Here is a 22,540-nt window from a genome sequence, read left to right on the forward strand (position 1 = left end):
GTCCTCAGCTTAAAGTTCTTTCCCCTTCACTGGAACATCTGCAATGACAATGTTGCAATAAACCAGCATCAAATATCAACCCAGGTATGCAATAGCTTTCTGAGACAGAGAAGACTTAGATTCAAAGCCGTTCCCTGCGACAGGTTGAGATAGGTTTCAAACATTTTCTGATTTCCAGAAAACCAACTCATTTAATAGGCCAACAGAGGAGCAGGTCATCCAAGGACCAAGGTAAAACTTGTGCCTACCTTACTCATGAGCCTAACTTTTAAAAGAACCAAATCTTCTTACCTTAACTTAACTTAACTCAAATATTTTGACATTTTTAGTCAGAATTTTTCACTAGATTTCTCAAAAATCCCAAGCCAACTTTTTGACATATAATTCATTCACCAAATAAAACACACTTAAATACATTAGAAAACATAGTTCAGAACTGATGTAATTCAGAGCTGTTACACAGGCATCAGCAGAATTATATTAAATTTCTCCCATGTAAATTTAATGCTCTAACTTCATATTATGACATTACCATAAGTGCAAAGGTCTTACAAGGAGTAATTCTGTGTTTTCCATGGATTCAAATTAGTTATTTTTAGCAAAAGCATTAAATTGCCCTTCATAAATCATAAACTCACTGTTCATAAACAAAAATGAAAAAGTGTATTTCTGCACAATATGTGAAGTTATCTCACATGTAATGAACGTGATAAGAACCAGAAAAGAAAATAGAAAGAAAAATAAAAATTCCACTCCTTTAAAGCCTCCAATCCTCTACTTTTATAAGTATTTCAAAATAGACATGCAAAATATACCAAACTCTTCTTTCTTCCTGTTTGTACACAAAAATTAGCATGTATATGCATGTCATTATGCCTAAAATATTTAATATAATTTAGAATAAAGCAATTATGTTAAACTGCTCCACATGAGAGAGTTCCTATTGGTCTGTAATCTGCTTAAAATGATTTTCTCTAGAGAGTGGTAGAAAACAATAGCTTTGTTACTATTATCTGGTCATAATAGAAATAAAAACATTTATTTGTTTATCTTCCACTTTATGTAAATGTATATGAATTCTACAACTTGAGACAGCAATGAAGACAGCCAAAGTTGAATTATAGTGCTGTTCTTTATGGAAATACCTTATCTTCAACGCTTGTTAACATTCTTAGCTGACCACAAAAAGAGCGAATCAAGATTAAGGCCCTCTTATAAAAATATGTGTATTTTTATAGCACATATAACTTTATATACTCTGAATAAGTTCTTTAAATTCCTTTTGCAGGTGTTCAGTGGGATCTCAAAAATACTGAGGGCTGGTGTATTGCACTAGGATGGTTATTGTATTTTCACTGAATGGGTTTTCCCTGTTGCTCCCTGCTGGGTGTGTGGTGTTGGATCCTTCCCCTCACTCTTCCCCTTCAGTTTCATCCCACTGGTTGTAATTCTACTCTCCCCCACCCCTTTCCCCCCAGTTTAAAAATCCCCACAATCTATTGTGTCTCTCTCTTCCTCCTGGAATTTGTTCCAGGAATAAACTGTGGGACAGTGTCCTGAGGGAAAGAGCCTCCTTGTCTTTTGCCTCGTCCTTGTGGAATCTCCTTCCCCCCAGTGGACCTTGGAGCTAGCTGGGAGAACACCGGGGCAGGGGATAGGAAGGTTGTGACAGAGGACAAGCCAGAAAGCTGACAAAAGCAAACAATTGACATCGAAAACCAATGCATCTACTGGCAATGTGTGACCAGTAACAGAGAAGACGTTAAGAAATTCATAAAAATCTATCAAAACCCTGTGGAATGCATGAGTGGAAGAGGTGTAATACAAGAGAAATGCAAGAGAAAATTACTTATGAGGCTTAGAAGGAGCAAGTGCTCAGTATATATATATTTTTTTCCACATTCAGAAAAAAAAGCAGATTGATGCATTATACAAAAATTTTTTTTGTATATATAGAGTTATATATTATTTGGTAGATATAGAGTTTTGAGTTTCTTAATAAAGTTCATTTAAAAACTAAAAATCCTATGAAGTGTAAAAAGTTAGACTGTTATTTAAAAAGTTAAGCACTCTAACAATATCTCTTTGAATAATGGAATTGGAAGTATCTCATATACCTTGTTATTTACTTTTATAGAAATCATAGTGTAGTGGAAAACAATTAGAATTTCTAGTTAAGGAAGACTGAACTTCCTAGTTCAGGAAGACTGATGGAGAAAAACCTGTATGAGATTTCTGAAGGTGTTAGGTATGTTGTTTGCCACCTAAGAACATGACTCACTTAGTAGCTTGCAGAAACAAGAATTATTTAGTGTTCTATAAAACCTGCACATTAAAAGTCAAAAAATAGGTTTCTCAAAAATCAAGAAAATGTTCTGCCTTTTCTCCCCACTTGTGCTCCACCAGCTTAATAATTCAGGGTTTTATTTGTTTATCACTGATATTGATTCAGAGTAAATGTGTGGGTGTATTGATATGAAATGCAAAGAGTAGAGATAAGAACTTTTGCATAATTAATAAGAATGGCTGTAGTATTTCAGAAAGAGGCCTGTCAGCCATGTGTTTTGTTTCAGTGGTCACTGGATCAAAAACAAAAAGAGCAACCACCAAAGAGCTGGAAGAAAACTAATAAAAAAAAATCCACAAGTGGACATCTAAGAAAGCATGAGAAACATGGTTCTCCTACTACCTTTCTAATTATCCAATAAAATACTTTTTAAAAATAGTCGTGTTAAAAACCTAACACTCAGTCAATACTGGTAATGTGCTGAGGAATAGACTTCTATGTGATGTTTGAATTGGCTCCTCAGTGTAATGGGGGAGGGAAAAAAAAGCACTCACAAAATCAATGCCATCACAAAATACAATAATCCCTGTATTAAAGGGATTAAAATTTGGCTAACCAGTAGACCACAAAATGTAACCCGTAAATGAAGACTCGTATTCCTGTTGAGGTTGCTTCTTCTAGTTCAGATATTCAGGAATCTGTCTTCACCCCATTGATCTTCAATACCTTTTTAAATGAACTGGAATAAAATATAGAAGCATTGCTTGTAAAATGTGCGGATAATACAAAAACTGGTGGAGAGAGAAGTTACAATGGTCATAGGTCAGTTATAAACCAGACTGATCTGATTCATATAGTGAAGTTGGTTCATTTGATCAACATGAGGCTGAACATTGCCAAATGCAAGGTCACGCAATGTACAAAATAAAAAAAAAGCAGGCTGTGATTACTGGATGAGAGATTGTATCATATAGTGCATTACAGTGGAATGGCTTACCACAAATAATCAAATAAACATGAGCTTTTCGGTCCATACAGCTACGAAAGAGTCTTCCTAGATGTATAGACATTACCATACAGAATACGGCCATCATATGAGGTCTTCACCGTGCCTAGAGAATAATGCTGGCAACTCTGCTTGAAAAGGGGACATTAAGACATCAGAAAGGATTTTGGTAAAAGCCATAGAAAATGTTCAGAATAGAATTTTTTTTTTATTAAAAGACAGCTAAGGCACTCCATGTGCTACATTTATCTAAAAAAGTTTGAGAAGAGTCTTCATTATCAACAATGTGTCTACATACATACAAGTTGTCTTATAGTGAATGCTTCTGCATTTTATCAGGACAAGGCACAGAATCCTAATTATTGGATAAAAAAGCCAGGGAAATGAAAAGCGGACAAATCTTTAAATTCAATTATGATTTTAAAAATGCAGTTATTTTTGTTTTATTAGTAATTTACTATTTTAGCAACTTGTTCAGACAGTAAATTTTTATCACTTGAAATTCTGATATCAAATTACCACCTTTCTGAAATATTTGGTGATTAAACACAAGTTACATGTTGAACAGCTTATTGAACAGAAAAATTCATTAGAAAATCAGATTACTCTAATTCTCTCCTCAGGCCTTTAAATATTTTTAACTACTTGGAGTTTTATGCAGGTTTTTCTTCCATTTTGGAGCCAGTCTTATCTACTTCTGCTACAGCCCTGGGATGCTATGGCTTCCCAACATAATGCCAAATGCAGCACACAGGCATTACAAAATGACTGATAGATGGGGAGAAATAGAAGGCATGCTCAGGAAGGCTGACACTCACCCATTCCTTTTTACTGCATTTGCATACACAATTAAGCTTTAAAAATATTGATGCTTTTGAGATTCAAATATTTTTAAAAGACTCAGCTGGTTACTTCTCAGATGTTCATGTTTTATGTCTATCACACACCAAATGAGAAGTGTTCTCTGAATGGAACAGAAGAATTCGTTTGGAAGGGACCATGTAGTCCAACTGCCTGGTTACTCTAGGGCTGAGCAAAAGTTAAAGAACAATATTAAAGGTATTGTCCAAATATCTCCTAAACACTGACAGGCTTTAAGTATCAACCACCTCTCCAGGAAGCTTGTTCCATTGTCTGTTCACCCTCTTGGTAAAGAAACAGTTCCTAATGTCCAGACTAACCATTCCCTGTCACAACTTTGCACAATTCCCAGGCATCCCGTTGCTGAACCCTAGGGAGAAGAGATCAGCGCCTCCCTCTCCAGGTCCCCTCCTCAGGGGGCTGTACCAAGCCATGAGGTCACCCCAAGCCTCCTTCTCTCCAGACCAGACAAACCCAGAGCCCTCAGCCACTCTTCACAGGATGTGCCTTCCAGCCCTTCCACCAGCTCTGTTGTCCTCCTCTGGACCATTCAGGGCCCTTCCCACCCTTCTCAGGCTGTGGGGCCCAGCACTGCACACAGGACTCAGGGTGAGGCTGCACCAATGCTGAACTTGAAAGAATGTACAGCCCAAGGTCTATCAGTATAAGGCAAAAAGCCTCATTGGATATTTCTTCTCTTTCATGTTCCCTAATGATCTACAGAACATAGTAGTCAAATGGTCAAATGGCTTTCTTGGACTCCCTCTTGCTATTAACACATCTAAAAAAGCCTTTCTTTTTGTCTGACAGAACACTGGCCTGTTTCAACTCCAGCTGAGTTTTGGCCTCTTTCTGCAATTTACCTGGGTATGTGAACCACATATCTGTAATCTTTCTGCAGTGCATAAATTCTTCCATAGATCATAAAATTTCCTTTTTCTGTTGAGTCTCGAGAAGAATTATCTGTTCAGCCAAGCTAGTTTCCTTCCATTCCTTGCCTTACAACAAAATGGGGCTCTGAATCTTAGAAATCTAGAATAGTAAAGGTTGGAAAACACTCTTAAACTCTACTGTTTACCTAATACCATCATGTTCACTACTAAACCATGCCTCCCAAATCCACATGGATTTTGAACATTTCCAATGATGGTGATTCCACCACTTAGTGGGCAACTTGTTCCAAGCCTTTGGATGGTCAGTCTGACCATCCTTTCAGCAAAGAAATTCCTCCTAATACCTAATCTAAACCTCCCTTGGTGCAAGTTGAGACCTGATCTTCCTTTTCTCCAGGCTGAACACCCTCAGCTGCTCCTCACAGGACTTGTGCTCCAGACCCTTCACCAGCTCCATTGTCCTTCTCTGGATATGCTCCAACCACTCAATGTCTTACTTGTCATGAGGGGCTCAGAACTGAAAACAGGATTTGGGGTGTGGTCTCACCAGTATGGAGCGATAATCCCTTATATGGTCATGCTGACTATTGCTGATACAGGCCAGGATGCCCTTGGTCTTCTTGGCCACCTGGCCACGGGCTGGCTCCATGTTCAGTTACTGTTGACCAGCAGCACAAGGCCCTTTCCTGTTGGACAATTTTCAGCCAGAGTGCCCGAAGTCTGTTGCAGTGAATGAACTTGCTGTTGTCTACAAATTGACTGAGAGGAAACTCAGTCAACCCGTCACCCACGTTGTTGATAAAGTTCTAAATAGGACTGGACCCAGCACTGAGCCCTAGGAAACCCCACTGTTGACTGGCCACCAGTTGGATGTAGCTCCATTCACCAACACTCTCCAGGCCCTGCACTACAGACAGCCTTCTACCCAGCTAGGGGCACGCCTATCCAAGCCATGGGAGGACAGTGTCTCCACGAGAATATTCAAGGGACAGAGTCAAAGGCTTTAGTTCAGTCCACAGCCTTCTCCTCATCCAGTAGGCAGGTCAGCTTGTCACAGAAGGAGGTTGATCAAGCAGGACCTGACTTTCACAAACCCCTGCTGGCTGGGCCTGATCCTGGGCTGTCCTGCATATGCTCTACAAGAGCCTGATTGTGATCTGCTCCATGACCTTTCCTGGTACCGAGGTCAGATTTACAGGCCTTTAGTTCCCTGGATCCTTCTAATAATCTCTCTTGTAGATAGGGGTCACATTTGCCAAATTCCAGTCAACTGGAATCTCCCAGTTATCCAGGACTGCTGATAGATGACCAAAAAGTGTTTTGTTAAACATTTTCACCAGCTCTGTTCTGTCCTGTTGGACAGATCTTGTTCAGCCTTTTAGACTTGTGTATGTCTAATGGTCATAGCAGGTCATTGACCATTTCCTCTTGGATTGTGAGGATTTCCTTCTGCTCCCCATCCTTGTTTTCCAGCTCAGGGGGCTTAGTACCCTGAGGATAATGCACCTTTACCATAAAGACTGAAGGAAAGAAGGCATTAAGCACACCAGCCTTCATATCCTGCTTTGTCACCGTGATTCCCTCTGCATCCAATAAAGGATTAACTCTCCTTTTGTTCCTTCTGGTACTCCCAAATTGCTTGCCCCTTTTTCCAAAGGTGAGCCTCTTTCTGTGTCTCTCTGTTTCTCTGAGTTCAAGCCAAAACTCTCTGTTCGATCAGGCTGGTCGTCTTCCCTACCATCTTGTCTTTCAGCACATGGGAACTTGCTGAGCAGCAGGCCATTTTTTTCCAGTGGAATCTGCCATCAACTATATTGAAAAGATTTGAGGTTTGACAGAAGAAGCTTGAAATAAAACCCAACCTTTCTTCCTTTCTCTTTTGAAATAATTTTTTCCCTTCTGTTTATAGAAGAATCATTTGGGATTTGGCATTAATCTCTGTTATATAAGCCCTGGTCTACAGACTATTTATGTAAGTGTTTTCATAAATTGCTCAATTATTTCCATTAGGTCCTGAATTCAAAACTAAAATATGTAAGTGCCTTAAGTGCAACTAGAGGAAATTTCCAAGTCCTCATGAGTTACCTATAAAGCTTCACCCAAGCACTTAGGTGCCTATGAGGGTGTAGGCTTTTTTGAGTCTGGTTGGCTTTTATCTCTTTTTTGTAAACATTTTCTCCTACCCTGCTGTATGACTCTTTAATGCAGGATGAGTAAGCAATCCCTACAGCCAGGACTAGAAACCTAGGCTGCTCATGCCTTATAGAAAAATCTCCTCAGAGAAACAGATCTCCCTATAATTCTCAGCCTTTACAAATCCCTGAAAACTGGATTCACACTATTTTTTAACTTCCACAGAAAAGATGGAAGGTGCCTTCCATTCATACAGGCCACAGAATGATGCTAGGCACCTTTCTAGGAGGCAAGAAATGTGTTTTGAAAAGCTTCAGGAGGAAGGAAGTCTAGAAGTCACATTTTTCACTTCCTAGTACCTCAACCAGTACCAGTGCTCCTGCCATCTTTTCAATGCAAACAGTGGAACACTTCCATTTCCAGCCATTCCTGTTTCCATCCTGTGTCCAGAATGAGTGGCATGAGAAGCTTTTGCCTGTGAATACAGGTGTTGTGTAGCCTTTCTGGAACAGGAGAATAAGATAAACCCTGAGTAACTTCCTTGTGAGCTGTTCTTCATGTATTTCCATGTATTAACAACCATGTTAGCAGACTGCAGCCTAGGGATCTGACTTTTCCCATGTGTTGTATGGGGTGTGTGGCTTGATTTTATGACTTCTTGAATTGAGCAATAAAAGGAGAAAATGGAAGGACATGCATTTCACTGACAGGTCTTCTTTTGTGAATCTGGACCTTCATGTTTCAAGGCAATGTATACAGCCCAGACAAGAAGGTCATATTTCTCCTCTTGACAGGGCCAAAAGAAAATAAAGAGGACTTTTAAGTCTGAAGTTGTTTACCATAAAATAAATATAGAAATTAATATCCTGATTAAAAGCATAATTGCCACATCATTCTGGCTGTTTAGAAATCATCTTAAAACTAGTAACTTGATTATTAAACATGTAAAGGTGAAGAAAAAGTATTTTAGTAAAAGTGTAAATAAAATAGCACAATACAAATAACTGTAAGTTAGAGCCTGGAAATTAAAAACTAAAATTATAGACAGCAAACTCTATAAAACACAGTCAGTAAATTTGGTTTACCACTATTATTGTCAGGATAATGTTTCAAATGGATGATTTAATATAATTTGGTTAGCTAATTTTAACAGGCTTGACTACAAGTGTTAACTAATTTTTATATATATATTTTTTTACTGTGCTTTCTTATCCCAACTTTCACAATAAAAGCTCAGGTCTGCACACAAGTACATCTGGTGAGATGATGTTAGCAGAATATCATAAAGTCTCAATTCAAATAAATTATCTTTTTGTCGCCTCCTCAAAAAAAAATCCTCCTTGATTTGCTTTTGCAATGCATAGGGATTGTTGAAAGCCACCACATTACTAAGGGCCCAGAGTCAAAATGACCTTCAAACCTCTGCACCCCAGAATGCTGCCATGCAAGATGTACCAATTAGCTGAGTCAGCAGGTGCTATTAGATGCAATTTTTAAGTCTTCCTGTGGCAAAAAAAAAAAGAAAAAATCCAACAACAACAAAGTAGCCTTCTTTCTGATTAAATACTAAATCTGCATCACTTTCAGGTCAAATTAAGCATAGTACAGTATCTCAAAAATATGAGTTAGGAAAGAAAGAGCACCATTACATGACTCGTAGAAGCAGGTACCTGCAGTTTCTATTGAACTAGTTGCAATGTGTGCTATATTATATTAATGTTTCGCTTTATCAACGCTGGTATTCAACTGGTACTTATTTGAGAACCTATTTAGTAATATTCACCAAATTGGTTATTAACTTTAGTTGCCACAAAATTATAATTATTTTCCATAGAGATAGAATGAATCCATAAAAATAAAGTATTATGAAGTAGCTATTACAACACCAAGAACACTAGAAAAAGCTATTTGACTTCCCACAGTGATTAGGCTCATTACACTTATAACTGGAAGAACATTTCTGAGAATTTGGTCTCAAGAAATAGAGCTGCCTGATCCAGATGATGGGAGGTAATTATTCATGCTATTCCCAACTTGTAGTACTTCATAGATTTTTGTCATTTTTGCTAGAGTGTGAAAAAAACCAAACCTGAAAATGTGTATATGTATATTTACATCAAGAGATTTATGTCTACTTGCACCAATAGAACTTATTTTGATTACCTCAAGCTAAAAAACAAAACAAAACAAATGTTTACATCATGTAGGGGACAGTAGTCTTGTTTTCTTATTGAGTTTTTTCTTATTGTTTATTTGTTTCAATTTTGGTAGCAACCTTCTATTAAATTTTAGTCAAGTGAGCAAAATTGTTTCATTTTAAAAATACGTTTTTCTACCTGGTTGTGTTTTTAGAGTCAAATAGAAGAGAAGGTACCCACTGATTTTAGCTGGACATAGAATAGAATTTCAAACTTTCTTAGACCACAGTTGGGAGATTATTGCTTACTCTTTTTAGCAGTTTTTCTTAAGAATTACCACTAACATTATCTGGCAGAGACTGTAATAATAATTTCCATTAGGCAATAAAAAGCAATAAATAAAATATTTAACTTGTAAAATACTTGGATCCCTGCAGCATGTAAATGAAATGTTGTTTTGATTTTTTTTTCATGAATAAATGAAAAAATGTCAAATAGTGTCCATTAAAATATATCTATATATATATTAATATATTGATTACATTTCCAGAGGACATGAGTCTAATCTGTTTAATGTGACCCAGCACTGAAGAAACAATAATCTTCTTTTTATTATGAAAATCTAACGAGAATGACAGCAAGGCTAATGTTACAAGCAGATGAAAAAAGTAAAGCAATTGCTTCATATTAAATGAAAGAAAATGCATAAGTGAGAACCAAGTCCTACAGTCTTAAACATGAAACTACAGTAAAAATAACTGGAAAAACAGATAAAGAGGGGAAGATTTCATATATTTTTTGCTATGATGAGAAAGCAGTGAATGGCAAAACAACTTGTCAAATATCCGCAGGAATGACAACATTGCATTTGTCAAGGCCACAGATCTGTTGTTTCTGAGATCAAGAGTTTGAATGATGAAAATAGAACTGTGGAATAAAATTATGAGGGTTTTTTGATGTTCCCCAAAAGGATGTAACAAAACTGAAACATGGCTTGATTATGAGATTGTAATTTCAAAAATCCCCAGCAGGCTGAAAGGTGGTTGAGGATGATCAGAAATGATGGAAAGTGTGATCAGGGAAGGGAAATTATTGAAACATATGCCATCTTAAAGCAATATCTGATCATGAGAAGTTACCAGTATGTATACGGGAGGAGAAATAGATATCTGAGCTACTGGCATAGAGAATTTAGATGAATTTATGCTTGTGTGTACCCCAAGTGGAGATGTAAGAAAAGACAGAGACAGAACATTAAATACCATTCACAGCCCACTGTAGAAGGGATGAGAAGCATTTCTTGGAGGGAGTGATAAGAAACAATTCAAAAATTACAGAAGCTAGGGTTAGATACAAACAAATTCTTAGAGCAGATATGAATTATTATTGTAAATTTTGTTTGATTAGAAAAAGATCATTATAAGAATACACTGGGGAAAGAAATAGAAATTAACAGATTTTGAATTGGTTTGAAATACACTGCTGTAGAACAGTGACATGCTTAAGTTCAGTGTATTGCAGTCAGAGGCTTACCACCTAAAAAGTCTTATATATCACTGTATAATTTACTGTAGTTGTTTTATGCATCATTATCTTAATAGCTATGCCCAGATCATTACAATTTATTGTAGGATAATTTATGCATGTTTCAGTACTGTTTTATGCCTCTACTCATTGCTAGATTAAGAATTAACCCAGCCTGAAATTAGGTTTTACAGACTCCATTCTAAATATTGGAATAGAATGAAAGAAACAACATATAGGTTGGTTTTCTTTTTTTTTCGGTGAGATGTAGGGACATAAATTCAAGGAGTGTATATGGATGTGGAGCACAGTGACCTGTCAGGAGTCAGGCTGACCTAGATGTACTTGACAAACTGACCTTCAGCATTCAGTTTAACTATTGCAGATGTGATAGTGCAGGATACTCCCAATTCATTAAGTGACTTTTCTGTAATGGAGAAAGAGCAGAACATGGATCTGTTATCTTTTGAAAACTATATTGACTTTTCAGACTGGAAAACTAGTGAATAATTGGTGTGAATGGAAGGTCATTGTAAGTCCTTAACTAAAAGAAACCAATCCAGAGTGATTGTCAATTGACTGCTCATTGACTGAAAAGAAGATACAGTCCTGCAACATTTTAAAAAGTCATCAGCCTTATTCTGCCCTTAGCTATATTTGTGCAACTATAGGAAGATGCAGACAGTCTCATTATTCTTGAATTACTCTAGTAATTCAATGGTATTCTATGTAATAAATAATTACATAAATAAAGTAATAAATGGGTATTTTATACCCATTTACTTCCCTTCATCATTTTCAGAATATTTTTCCACCCATAAAAGGTGAAGAGCAGACCAAAGGGCCTCATTTCTTATGCAGTTGCTAAAAGTTAACAACTGCTTTGTGAATCTTCTTTGTTCTTAATTCTAGACCCAAAGGGTAGGAATTTTTCTACTGATTTCAAAAAAACTATCCTGTCTCTTCAGTGTGTGTCTGGAATGTTAACAAACATTAGTTTGATCATCCTCTTAAATGTAAATACAAATTGAATAAAGTCCTAAAAACAAAGAATGAACGTCCAAGCCACACAAAGCATGTAGTGAGTTTCTGGGTACAGAATATTCTCTATTTTGCAAATGCCTCTTAAAAAAAATATAGAAGGCACAATAAATCTTTTAAATAATTTGGCTAATTTAGATGTTGTATAAACTCAAAGAAGAGTATAGAAATATTACTATTTGTATTGCTATTAATATTACCAGTGAATAACAAATTTGGTGGGTCACTTCATTAAAGGGGACAAAGTACGGCACAGTACTGCAAGCTGTATTTCCTTCCAGTTACTGCCAGAAAGAAGTTAATGTAGCACAACTTGCCCTGGTATGCCTGAATAATTGTTTCAGGGCGAGGTATTGGAAGGCTAGCTCTAATAGATACTACAATTGAACTCAGAGAGCAGCTAGATGCATTATTGATTATGCATGTGCTTCAGAGTCTTGCAGTTTGCACATCAGCACTTGCACTAAGTAATAAACCTAGAAAAGTCTTAACATGTCTTTTTAAATCAGCTAAGCAGATATCATTTATTCTAGTAATTAAAAATATATATGGTCATACAGGTTACCACAATGAAGGATATTTATTTAATTCGGTATTTTAAGACTTCTATTAAATATTGCATTCTCAAGATGACCTCTGGCTTCCACTCATTAGATAATATCAGGCATTTTTTATTAGGAATTGATGTATTTCTTTTGCACATCAGTGCACGGTGGATAATTTAAAAATATAAAAAAAAAACACGTTGGCTAAAGGAATAGATTGCTATTAGCAGCCTTTGATCTGGGAAAGCTGCCAGTCTAGCTGGTGTTAATTTAGCTAGTATATAAAAGAAAGAGCCTATACCTTCACATAAACACTATTTATTTCACTTCTGTTAGGATTTTCCTTTTCAAGATGTAGAAATTTTGACTAATGAAATGCTTTCTTTTCACATTTAGTTTATTAGGGAATAAGATCCTCATCCTGAATTCCTTCATCCCACTATTTCCATAGTTTCAACTTTATAAGAAGGCACTGTTAGTTTGTTTGTTTGTTTGTTTTAAATGCACTTCCTGGAAATTACCCTGAGGCAGTCCTTCAGTTGTTCTTTTCTCTTCCCCATCACAGACCATTATCTTTTGATGGAGCACATTTATCCCTGATAGGTAGCTTTTGCCTAAGCCTACAAAGTGTACCATATCCCTTGAGAATAATAGGAGCAGAACCTGAAGAATCCAGGATCTGAGGATTTTCAGTGAGATGTAGGGACATAAATTCAAGGAGTATATTTGGATGCGGAGCAGATAGTAGAACTAAAACCTAGAACAACAAAGTAGCAAAGATGTGTGGTGTTCTCCCTTTTTATCTGATGCTGAAACCTTCAGGCAGCTGATTATCACTTAGTGCTCCATCACAGAGGTATTCAGAGCTAGATGATCAAAATGTCTGCTGTGTGACAAGTCAAGGTAAGGATCAGGATAAAGATATGATGAGGAAGAAAGTCAGACGACAGTTCAACCCATCTTTTGGTTGCTCTGAGCGCTAGAATTTTTTTATTTATGAGTCAGATGAAGCCTGCAGTTTCTCAAAAAGGAATTAAATTTGCACCCTCAAAATTGAGATATCTTAAATGGGTCAATGTTTTTACTCCTGTTTCTTTACTTTATATAAAATAGTATAAACTGTCTCCCAGATATGTTCTTTAATCCGTTCTTCCAACTATTACACAGGCTGTTCCCAAAATTCAAAGTCCCTTTTTTCCTACTAATCCAAAAAAAGCCAGATGGGTAATGGGATTCCAAGGAAATGTGATGGTCTGTGACTTGAAAGAGGTCTGTAAGAAGACAGATTGCAGATGTACCTTCTATCCTGCTACAACTGAGAAAACAGAGCAGTGGACAGGGAGGAACTGAATATGGATTTGGGTTTGATATTGAACCAATTAAGAGTTAAGCACTTACTTCAGGACACACTTCCCTAAAGTAAAGGTGTTAGCTGTGCTTTTTTTATTATGGGTTGAGCAAGAGCTCTCTTTTGTCAGATCTGTAGAAAGCTTCCAAAGATCTCTAACATTGGCAGGTTTGTGGGGACAGGAAAGAGAATTTGTTTGAAGGGAAACAACAGAGTAGCAAAAGAATTAGAGCACAACAGGAACAAGTTTCCTATAATGGCTGTGTTTTTATTTCAGACACTTTCTTTCATGGAACTTTCACAGCAAATGGTACAACTCAAGACTTTTGAACCCTTTGATCATAGCTATATGTATATATATCTATAGCCTTGGAATGAGATTTTTCAAATTCAGTAGGAATTTGATAAAAATAGTGTGTTATCAGTGCATATAACAAAAAGAAACATTGCAGATAATCAGCATTGCTGACTGAAGTCAGACACCTGTCCAGTTAATTGAGGACTAGGAACAACAACATTATTACCAAAGCCTGTTACCAAAGACTACTTAATCCTTAAAATGCTTGTTACAAACATTAATTAATTCTGACTATATGCATTTGTGATATTTAAATATTGTGTTCCCATGTGAAAAGATTAGCTGAGACAAAAAGAAGGGCTTCTTTTTCAGAGGTACAAAGCAGCCTAAGATGTAAGACTTAGGTTGTTAAGACTTAAGACACAGGTTGTCTTTTACTGGGAGTTTGACAAATGCCTAAATACCTTAAATGCCATTGACAGTCTAAGGAAACTTTGGAAAATCCCATTTGGTACCATAGGTACTTAGATGTTTTTGAAAATCTGGCTTCCTGTGTTTTACCTAGTCATGTGCCACATCAGAGGTAGTCAGACTGAGATGAGTGTGTCTCAGAGCACCTGCACTGATAATGTTCCCTAGCATGCCTAGAGATAAGATGTACCTTTTCCAAGCCTGATCCTGCCCTGAATTGTGACACAGAAAGTAGCAGCTCAATTAGGTTCAGTCCAGCTACCCATGGGCTGCATCTGTGATAATTTACACCCCATTTTAATTCCAAGAAATCCTTGAGCCATCTGATATTAAAAAAAGTCTCAAAACCTGCCTTTCTAGAGTGTTCTCTGAAATGAAATTGCCACTCATACAATAGTGCTGACTTGGTTTTGGCCTACGTTTCTTTTTGTGAATATAGCGGGACTTCATTTGTTACCCACCATGAAAGAAAGCAGCTGTCCACAAGCCCTGTTTTCAGTTGCTCAATACCTTATCAGCCTTGCCCTGCAGCCCTTGCAAAGGACAGCCTTTGTCATGTAATCAAATCAATTGAATCCTCTTTCTGAGATCCTGTTATCCTAAAAAACGTTTTGTGTAATTCTAAGTGTTTGCTCTCTTATGCTCTGGAATCCCATCAGAGAGAGTCATGGGTGTTTGAGACAAACAGGCCTACAGACTCTTAATTCTGGAATATAGTGCCTATAGACTCTAAATACTGGAATGTGGTGCCTATAGACTCTAAATACTGGAATATGGTGGGCCACCAGGAGTACCTTAGTGCTGCACAGCCGTCCTTCATACACAGATTGCACTAGCTCCATCCCAGACACTTGCATCTGTGTGGGCAGGGTAGCACAGCTAATTCATAGGGTACAAATATCCTCCATATAGTGAAGGCTTGAGCCAGAAATGGAATTCCTACTTTTTTTTTCTTTTTTTCTTTTTTTTTTTTTTTTTTTTTTTTTTTTTAAGATTTCTGTTTCAGGAAATAACATACAAACAATAAACAGCGCAAAAGCTCTGCCCGATGTTCAACTGTGAATCAAAGAGGGCAGACAGCCCCCTGAATAACATTTCCACAGAGCCTTTGGACAACATTTAATGGACTCTGTGCAATCCAGCTGGAATCTGTTCGGTGTGCCCCCAAATCAGCTTGATAATGAGTTCATAACAGTTTGTTGATAGCAGACTGGCTGATACATAAGCTGCTTGTCACTATTGCATAAGTGATATATGAGTCACAGATTTAAATAAATTCAATATAAGAAAGGTTGGGGAGCCAATAAATCTGACTATTTCTTATGAATCTATCCAAACATCTCCTGCACTGTCATTCTGCTTTTTCACATTTTGCTAAGCCCATCTTCTTAGAATTTACTGTATATGCAAAACCAGCAGTGCAAGCAAGATGGTAATCAGAGCATAAAACAGACACATGCACTCTTCTTCATATTAATAAGTTAGTGGGGGTGGGTGGAAAAGAAATGAAAAATAAAACAGGCCTCAGATAATTCCAGAATGACAGAAGTGATGTAATGCTCAAATTATAGTTCTTTGAAGTAGGGTCTGGGTGAACTAAATACATAGCACATGGCGAAAATTGTGTGGCAACTGCTGTGGTAGAATTTGTCTTGATTAAGACTCCATAGGAAAAGATAAATCTTTCTAAGTAGAAATAGGAGTTCAGTGAATTGAAGCCAAAAATTCAGCATGCCATTTGAGTTCAGGAAGTGAAGTAAACATGAGTTTGCATAATGTATTAGAAACCACTGTATTGCATTAGGAAAATTCACAATGTCTATATACTCTCTGAAAATAAGATAGAGCAGTTGCTAAACTTGTTGTTTATATTTTAAAAAATCAAGACCATATTTATTCAGACTATGGTCTTAGCATCCCTAAAATAAATCAAGACCTTTTGGCTGCTTTGTAAGGCCTGGGTTGTGCTTCTGACACAATTTGTATCCTCCCTATCTAGAATACACAGTCCTGGGAGTCGTGATAGAGAATGAAGTTTCCAAACTGGCTTTAGTATGATCTGACTTGTTCTTTCTGACCAAATTGTAAACCCCTGCTGTTACTGACTGTAGTTCATAGATGGGTGATTTACTTGTGTGAGTAAATGATTTAACCAAAAAGCATTTTCTTACAAAATAGATAACTGCAAGCCCTTAATTAAAAAATACTCAACAAACAGAAACCCCACAATGATTCATCTACATACATTGAAAGGGAAGACCAAAGCTTGTACAGCTTCATACCCAAGGCGAACGTCTGAGCAGAAAGATTTCAAAAATATTTTAGACCAAATGTTTAATACCTATAATATACACTAATTGATGCAGCTATTTTTCCTATTACCTGTTACTGTTATAACTGCATCAACACTTTGTAGCTGATAATTATGTATGTAATAAAAGAGCTGAGGCTAGTCATACATTTTGCAGTCAGTTGTGTAGGAACTATAGGAGCTGTACAGGAGCTTGCCACTGCTTTCAGGTCTTGACATTTTTTCCAAAGATTATTTTTTTGTGTGTGTGTTGATGTAATTTCTGGATTCTGAGAGTTTTTCCATTTTTTATGAAGGAGTGATTATTCTCCCACAATCAGCTGATCTAATTTTAATTTAAAAATTTTGTTTTTAATAGTATTGGAAGCACTACATTGTTGAGACGCATAAATTCAAAATTTACATTGTTCTTCATCCCCTAGAAAGCCAGTAGGCCCATATTCTCTTTATGTATTTATTTGGTGCCTTAAACCATAAATTCGGCATTGGGGGAAACAAGCAAATTTAAACAAAGAATATTTTGTGCTCTTCTATAGGGTTTTGGGATCTTTTGTGGTCGCTTTTTTGCAAACTCATAAATATCATCCAAACCATTATTAACAGGGGATGACACTGAAGTAGAGCATTTATTAGAATATGCTAGTAAAGATTTAAATTTTGTTTAATTCAGAATATGCAGAATATCACTACTTTTGTGATGTAAAGCAGCTCCATTTAATTTAATTGAGTCACCAAACTTAAAGTGCCTCTTACTATAGTCTTAGAGTTTTCCGAGAATAGCAGAATATCTAAGTTTGGAAGGGACCAGTGAAGCATGCTTGCTATTTAATATTATTCTCTATGTTGGAGCATGGAGAATCGTTAGGCAGATGGACGGTTCCAAGGACCTACTCACACACGTAATACTACTCAGTCATGTTTAACAAAATCCACACAATTAGGCATCTTAACTGAACATTTCCCTAGAATTCTAATTGTAATATGGCATTAATGTGTTTATTATCACAGAGGGAAAAGGCAACCACACCATCACTCCTTAGAATGCAATGGATCATCTTTAGTCATGGGGTGGGTTGTGGTGGTATCTCCTCTTCCTCTCCTCCTCAGTCCTGCTCTATGACCTCAGTAGCTCCTGAAAAGCTTTGACTGAACAAGCTGAGCACTCATTTCCTGCACCGGAGTTTTTGCATGATAAAGCTGGGAACAATTCTGACTGCAGCAGCTGCCTGAGCAAGGTGGGGAACAAAGGATAAGCAATTGACTTTTTTATCCTTGGTAAATCATTTACCTGAATCGTATTCCAAGTGAAATGGCACCATTGTTGCTTGTTCTCTTTGTAAAAAAAAAAAAAAAACAGCCCTCTGGTAGTCACTAACTTGAGATAGGCAAGGATAGAAACTAATGGGTGACTAGCAAATCTCCTTGTGACCCTGTGAAGAGCAGTCTTAAGTGAGGCCCTTTGAATTTTCCATGGCTGCAGAGTAACTCCAAGTGGGATGATTCTTGGAGCTCACCATCATTCCTGTTTGTGATGCTTGAAAGACATTGCTGACAGCGAGAGATAGGCTAACTTTCAGGCACAACCCATGCCTGTGGATGTCACTGTGGATCTATAATCTATTTGTTACCATCATCAGAGTAAGTCCTGTTGAATCACTTTGTAACTATTAAATTGTCAATGAATAAGCGCTGCTAAACCCTTTTGTAACCTTGTATTTTTGCATCCATATCCTTTGCACTTTCTATCTTTTGCAACTCTTGTGTCTATGTAAATCATTCTTAGTTGATTCTAATCAGATTTTCCTAAGTATGTCTCATCTAGATCATAAGCAATAGACTGAACTTTTCCATCTAGCTCTGTTAAAGTCTCACTTTCATAAATTTGTATTAAAATCTGCTTCTGCCACTACCTTTGATGGTGATTCTTTAAGCAGCTTAACTGCTTATTCATGACAATAGGCAACCCTTTTATTCATATTCCCCAAATAAAAATAAGCCCACCTCTGCAAAGATCTGAACCTTTGGTCAAGCTGTTTAGAAGGTACAGTCAGCCCTTCGGTGTGGGCTTGGGTGCTCTGGGTGTGCCACCATTCATGACCATCCTCTTCTCCGTTCATGGCACTCAGAATACAGAGGCAATATCCTGCTACACACCCTATTTCTCCTCTAGCTGTGGTCCCAGGGAGGTCCCAATGGCTGTCGTCGTGCAGGAGATGACAACTTCCTTGGCATATAATATTATTTTCAGCCAAGATGGAGAAAAAGGATCCAAGGCTTTATGCCCAGGGGTCTTGCACAAACAAAAGAAAATGCTGTTTTGTTTCCAAATGAGCAGCAGCAACAAAGATTAGAGCCCAGTGACCATAGTGGCGTGCTTAGTGCATATGTATGACAAGAACAATATGCCAGTTCTTAATGAGAAGCAGAAATTTTTGGCTCTGACAGTACTGCAAGATTTTCAAGTCTTTACAGCCACTTTTAACATGAAAAGCATATGTGATGTTTTTCTTCATCTATAGCTACAAAAGTACACATAGACATCAAATGTACATGTGAAAAAGGGGAGAAATGATGCATGTATAACAAAACGGATGGTGTAGTGGTGACAATTTGTAGGCTACATATTGAATTTATTTAATTTAATAAACAATAGCCAGTCCTAATGTTTTAAGCCAACGAAGTATTTCCTGGCTCCCAAATGTTAGCTAAAATAACTTTTTTCCTTGTTAATTTCCAGTTCTTGGCTGCATTTTGTGCTAATTTCAAACATATGTCATATACAAAATACGTTAATTTTGAAAGCCAAATCTGGCAGGGGATGATTGTTGAACTGGCATAGAGAGGTTTGGGACAAACAGACAAGCTCAAAGCTGGCAAGACACATTTAAAAACCACAATGTGTATTTTTTAAAATCTTTTCCAGCTATTTCCATGTGCACACAGGCAGGAATAATGAAGGAAAGACAAATGGCCTGTAAGAAAATTTCAATGTGAAAGGAAAACACCTTTAATTTAGACATCTGCTGCATTTCATTTTATCCCATAAAGTTTGAAAAATCGGAGTTCAGTGTTTTATACAGTCCTTAAGTACCATAGAAGAAAATTAGGGTAATTCAAATGTGATGGTGTTTATGATATATATTTACACTTTACTGAAACAACTGCTAGTGAAATTGTCCATAGAATGGCAGGTTGTTACGATTTTTGCAAATATCCTATGGATTACCATCAGTTCAAAACAGTTGCACTTCACTTGTTCATTGTGTTGCTTTAATGATAGCTTGTCAAAACCGTTCCATGAAATATCATATCAGTTAAAATTGATCTCTCCTCAATATTGGCCTCTTTAAGAGTTTAATCCAAAACTTATTCAGTTTCAGTCTGCTCATAGTCATTTTTGTTTCTTAAACTTTTTTTGTACTAAAATATGTATATTTTTTATATATATATATATAAGAAGATATTTATATGTGGGAAAAAGCATGAATGTTTAATTCTCAAACTACTACTGCATTTATTTGTCTATATATATATTATTGAGCTGATTCTCACAATAGGATTTAATATCATTTAATACACATAGGAATTTTGAAAATTATGGACTTATTTCTAAATATTTTTAAATAAATATAGCTGCAAACTGAAGTATAAAACTCCCTCAAAAGAATATGATAATGCAGCATAAGAAAGTACTATAGGGAGAGACTGAATATCTGAAGATAAGAATATAATCTTGATTCTGTTTTATTTGTTGGATGCATTACAAACTTGGATTATGGGTGCATTTGTCCTTTAGGCTATATTTTCAAATTCGTATAATTTCTTTTCTGCTTCTTTATTCAGAATTCCTTTTCTGTGTGATTCAAGCATACATGTTGATCTGAATTTGAACAGAAAATGTGTCAAAATTTTCCTTGGTTGGGCATTCTGAAAAATTTTGGTAGGAAGTATTGATAATGCTAACCATCACAAAATACATATCTGGTGTTAAACTATCTAAGTGTATTAAAAATTTTAGTATAAGGCTAAAAACATAATGAAACTAAACTAGAAAATCTAAACTCATTTACAGTGAGAAAAACATACTTTCTGACATTATAAAAATGGAAAGAGAAAAAACAAATAATTTTTTTTAAAGAACCAAAACTTTCCTCTGTCAGAATATTTTGACTTCACTGTGACTGCATTTTTAGGCAGAAAGCTGTTGCATTCTGCAAAACAGTTGCTCACCTCTCACCTAAACAAAATTATTATCTCCTTTGAGAACGAAGCTATGAATAGCTTCTGTAGGTGGGCAATCCCACATTTCTTTTGAACAAGCCTTATTTATGAGGGCATGCTTTTGGGAATGCTGACATTAAAATGGTTTTGGATAACAAGTTCGGTTTGGCAGAGCCTTGCTATTCACTGAAACAATGCTAGCTGAGTTCGACGCAGGCCTACTGTCAGGTGTACAGAATTATTGCAGATAAGAGAATTAGAGTTCACTCAAGTCTCTTAGTTTCTTAAATAAATACCTTTATCTTCTTAAATAAATATACGAAGGTAGAAATTTAGTGGATTGTATTTTGCTTTTAGTTATAAAGCCATGAAGACTTTACTGAGGTCAATAGGCTCATACAGTTGGATACAGAAGAGAATTTCACTACAGATCCCTCCTGTGCACCAAAACAACTGAAAGTGTGTTTCTATTGGATGGGAGGAAATGTTTGTGCTGCCAGCTCATATTCACATTACAGTGGTGGTGTTTAGAGAGTGCACAGAAGGCTGGAGAATGCTACCAAATGTCTTGCATTTGAATTTGTCATTGAACATGAGCATTCAAAATTTTCATACCAGCTCCTACCTACTGGAGGTGAAAATTGTGTGTGCATAAGGGAGGGCTCATCGTTCTCATGGGGCTCTCTTGAGCTCTGTGGAGTGTGACAGGTGAGGTGTAAGGTGTGCAGTGAGAACATCCCCTCCTTGCACTCAGAGCAGGGCGTGGCAGCCAGCCAGGTGTCCGTGACACCGTACCTGGTCTGGGGACCTGGCACACTTGGTTTTGCACACCACTGACTGCTATCCTCACACTGCCTGACCAAGCTGGTAAATTACAGATACTTTTCTTTTGTCCTAAAAGCCAAGGTGAATGAAATATGTATCATCTGTGAGCTGAATTCTTGGCTGTCATTTTTGGATATAATGGGATAACTAGAGGCTTCCACATTTTTGTCTTCTCCCGTGTTTTACATTATGTTCCACACAGATGGAATCTGGTGGTTAGCTTCAGTAGAGAATTTTTTGTGCAGTTCTTCCCAGATTTCCTCCACCTCTCTCATTGTCATCCATTAAAACTTATACACTTATAAATCAAAACAGTAAATAGAAAACAAAAAGCTGCAACTATTTAACATCCCTCATATTTCTTTAATTAATAATAGGATTGCTGAGAACTTGGAAGATTTGTTTGGTGAGAAACTTTAGATTTAAAAACTGGATGTTCTTATGACAATAAGACATCTAAAATTTCCTAGTAAAGAAAAAATATTCCCTTCTATTCTTGAAATTTAAAAAAAAAGCTTACCTTCTTTCAAGTTTTTGAAAATACTGTGTTTTGATGCTGATTTCTTGGAGTTCATGTATTTTGCATTTTAAAAATAGGTCATTGCAAAATTAAAATGGAAATTACAAATTCAGCGTGT

This window comes from Pseudopodoces humilis, chromosome 4 (assembly GCF_049639895.1).
Source record: "Pseudopodoces humilis isolate 2021_Gansu_Grassland_sample_001 chromosome 4, ASM4963989v1, whole genome shotgun sequence".
Classification (NCBI taxonomy): domain Eukaryota; kingdom Metazoa; phylum Chordata; class Aves; order Passeriformes; family Paridae; genus Pseudopodoces; species Pseudopodoces humilis.